Source organism: Xyrauchen texanus, chromosome 12 (genome assembly GCF_025860055.1).
Source record: "Xyrauchen texanus isolate HMW12.3.18 chromosome 12, RBS_HiC_50CHRs, whole genome shotgun sequence".
In the NCBI taxonomy this organism is placed as follows: Eukaryota; Metazoa; Chordata; class Actinopteri; order Cypriniformes; family Catostomidae; genus Xyrauchen; species Xyrauchen texanus.
This window is the reverse complement of record NC_068287.1, coordinates 37,187,304-37,191,955: the sequence shown is the minus strand read 5'-3', so window position 1 is coordinate 37,191,955 and position 4,652 is coordinate 37,187,304.

Here is a 4,652-nt window from a genome sequence, read left to right as displayed (position 1 = left end):
AGCCTAACCAGGGACAGGGGTTGCAAATTAGTCATGGCTAGAAACATGTATGCGTGGCATCTACTTTGTAGGCCTATTCTTTATAAAGCAATGTTCTATGCATTTGTCCCTGTCAAATAAACATTAAAATAAATACAAAATAAATAAAGAGGTGATGCCCTGAACAGACGCTGGTTTATTTGATCTTGACCGTCGACTGTGAGTGGTCTCTTCCCAAGACAAACACGCCCCATAGCATAATCCCACCCTTGACCCTGATTGACAGGTTTCCATGTAAGGCATCAATGGAAATACTAAGGGAATTAGTATTCCACTTGAGTTTTGGCTGGCTACATACGCGACGCTGAGAAAGTGAAAAAGCAGACGTGGTAATTGAAATTGCTATTTAAATATGACAGGGCCAAAACTGGTAAGATATGGGAAACACAGTTGCAAACGGACTTTGCTTTTCCATTTGAAATCTGGCAGTCACTGTGCATTCGCTTAAACGAAAACGCAAACCGTAATGCGCGATTTGCAATTGCGTTTGGATTATGTCACATTTTATGCGTCCACAAATTGAAAACGCAATTGCAAATACAATTTGCAATTCCTTTTGAATAATGTCCGGAAAATCATTCCATAAAAGTAGACTGTAAGAATGCCATTTTAAATGGAAAAAATAGCAACTGTTTACAGTCACACAATTCCCACAATAACAGGAGGTTATTTGTATTCAGAAAAAGAGAATGAAACCCAAAATTTCCAAGCTATAGTTTGTGAATAAGATCTGTGTTTGGCTCAACAAATCTGTATGGACGTTTTGAGCAAAGTTATTTTGCAATCTATCTAATAGCCATGAAATATATTTGGAACTCTTTGACATACTTTGTAATTTGCCCTCTGATGCATGTGCTGGGGACTGAGACCCATGTTTAAACTGGTCGGGAGCCAAAGGCGAGTTTGGGTCAGTATACTTTTACATAACACACACTCACTTGTTCTGACAGGAATCTGTTATGACCTATAGTCACGAATGAAGCCTGTTATGTTTAGAATGCCTATTTAGTGATTTATACAGCTGACACCCTCTGGTAAACAGGTGTTTTAGTTGGTTGGCTAAAGTGACTTTAATGAATTTGTAGTGATTTTGGGTGTCATTTGGTACAATGGTGGGGAGGGGAGGGACTGATGCCGAGAATCCATGAGCAGCTGCTGTAGGCCATCTCTACACAGTAAAGCATCGGGTTACTGGTGACTCCACTCATTCCTGCTGTGTGTTTTCTTGCTTACATTGTGCTGATAAACATGTCCCACCTACCCAGCTCGATCAGCCCGGCATTCTACAGGCTATTTATTCTGGCCCAAAACAACACATTAAAGACATAGTTTACACAAAAATGAAATTTATTTGCTAAATTACTCAACCTCATATTTTCCAAACCTGTATGACTTTCTTTAATTTGTGAAACACAAACAATATTTGGCAGAATGTTAGCCTAAGTCACCATTCACTTTAAATGTATATTATTTTACATACAGTAAAAGTCAATAGTAACTGACACTGTCAGTTCTTAAAGCAATATTCCGAAATCAATACAAGTTAAGCTCAATCAACAGCATTTGTGGCATTATGTTGATTACCACAACCATTTAATTAGACTGGTCCCTCTTTTTCTGTAAATTAAAAAAAAAAATCAAAAATCTGGGTTACAGTGAGGTACTTTCAATGGTAGTGAGTGGGGCCAATCCATAAACATTAAAATACTCACTGTTTCAAAATGATAGCAACAAGATGTAAACAATATGCATGTTAACAGGATTTTAGTATGATAAAATTGCTTAATTACCTGATAATCTGATTTTACAACTTTGTTGCCATTACGATGTAATGCCTTAACCCTAAAATGCCTGTAGAAATGTAGATTTAAACTTTACAGCTCAAAAAATATGCAAGTTTTAACAGGAGAATTAATGTAAGTGGTTTTATAAAATTATGACCTACACATTTCTGCCTTTAAACCCTCCAAAACTTGTCCCCATCCACTTACATCTTAAATGCCTCACTATAACCTCGATTATTGGTTTTTAAAAGAAAAGGAGGGAATAATATGTGGTGTTTATCAAGATTATGCCACAAATGCTATCGATTGAGCTTAACTTGTGTTGAACCCAGAATATTTCATTAAAATTATGCCTAACATCTTCTATTATGTTCCATGAAAGAAAAACTGTTGTTTAGAACAATATGAGGGTGAGTAAATGACAAAAGAATTAACATTTTTGGTGAACTATACCTTTAAACCCAGTCCACACTGTATAATTTTGGCCTCAAATTTGCAGTTGGAGGCATTCCTACATGACCTCACAACAGCCGATTCAATGCCTTTGCAATAAATATTAGCCTCCAACGAAGTTTGGGTTTCAGTCCTGTAATGTGACTTTTTGCTGCTCTCTAATGATCTAGCAAGTTTCGAAGTAGCTTCCCTATTCATATGCATCCAATAATGCCTCTTTTCAGCATACTCTTCCTGTTCGTCCTCCATTATATCAAGATCTCATATCATAAACAACATATTCTAGGTTGACTAAAAGCTCTAATACACAACCCATCTGAACATACATTTTGCAACCACTCAAAGATACTCAGTTCAGTTCTAAAGAGTATTAATGCTATCAATGATTAGACGCTCTATGTATAGTGAAAAACACTATACAAATTCAAATGAAGACTAAATGTCCTGTAAAACATTATTGTGCACTTGGCTAGCTAATGTGTTATACAACAGCAATCCAATCCACCCCGACACAGACTCTTTGCAGTGCAGTTTCTTCAGAATGTATGATTGTTCCCAAATTTCTCCTTACTCCTCTCCTCGAGAATCAGCGGTACAGTGCAAGATTGGTGCCATGTAGGCTATGCTAACAAATACAGAGAAGCATATATAAGTATGATCAAGGAATACAGGCAATAAATGTCAAAATACTTGGATTTATTGTGACAATACTGTGACTGGAAAGCAAAAGTGTAATAAATCAACATTGTTTTTTAGTTCTTTGGGCATTCGGAATGAACGCTGGCATCTTTCCAACTGTAATCGCGCATATTAAAAATGATATTATTGCTCGTGGATGGAAAACAATCATAGCCAATACACACTTGCTGTACACCGGCCCAAAGCTCCAGGTCTCTGACGTGGTGAGCGGCATTGAGCGGATTTGTTTCCGAACCAGTGGACACATACTGTTACATGTTAAATATGTGGTGCAATAAAGCAGTTCGACAGACTAATGTGTTTAAATGAAGAAAATATGACAAAAAAACATCTTGGCGTATCAACTTTGGTAAAGTGGAATGATTGTCTCAAATGTTGAATTATTGAAAATAAATGCAAACCTGAGGCGTAACAGCCGCAACGCAATTACCAATATGGGTTGTGCAATAATTGTCATAATTAGATGGTCCCTCGTCAATTATTCCATACTAAACTGAAGTAGGAAAACAATATGCTGGCTTTATCAAACCTGTATAAATAAATAAGTACTTTGTCGGGAGAGTAAATATGGTTAGCACGTGAACATGTCAACGGACGTCATTGAAAATAACTACCTACAAAAACAACAATTAGACAAATACACAAAATACCAATAATAATAACAACACTTCAATGTAAACGTACCTCTGAATTTATGTGATTCTGCAGTGTCTTCCAGGTTCTTTTAAATTGAGGAGAAGATCCTCCATCGACAGAGAGATCCATCATCATGTTGCAAGCATCGGTGCGTGCACATCCCAAACCTTCCGCGCACAGCACACGCGCGAATCAATCCCATTGGACGAATTTGAATAAAGCCCTAAACTGTGAAATTACCAGTTGCACTTGCAGCTCCTCACTTTTTCTTATTTAAAAAAGTTATTATTAATTGTGCATAAGTTTGCACTCTTCCTTTGAATAAATTAAACATCCAAAAAATGTCTCATTTATTTTACATGGGATAAACTGGCATTGTTTCTAAACCTGTTGGTAATTTCATTTAATTAGTTTTATACAGTATGTAAAAATAATAATAATAATAATAATAAATAAATAAAAATCATCTTGATGCTCTTAATATAAACACAAAATCCAGACGTAAGATATGAATAATCTTTTTTCACCTGTTGTTTGTGACCAGAGAACATGAACTATTTTACTGTATATAATTGAATTTGTATCATTTATTATTTAAGTTTTGGTTAATGATGGGTGATTTTCAATTGCATGATTATTGAATTGTTGAGTGGACAATGAAGTGAATTTCATGCACTTGAAGGGTTTGGATTTGTCAGCCTTGAACCACCACATCCCTCTCCAGGCAATTAATTTGATCACAGTATTTTGTACCTCTTTTGGGGAAAATGGTACATTCATGGACCCTATGATGGACAGAAATTGATTTGTACCTAATCTATCCCTAAAGGTAAATATTAGTACCTTAATGTGTAACTTTGACCCAGTGAGAGTACAACCACATAAACTGTACCCTCTGTGATCACAAATGGACCCGGACCGTACCATTTTTTCTGACGGTGTACATGTTCACAGTAGATCATCCATTGACTGCTCGAGTAAATAATCTTTGTCCTTTAATAATGATTTGTGTCAATGTAACACAGTTAAAGGATGGGCAAG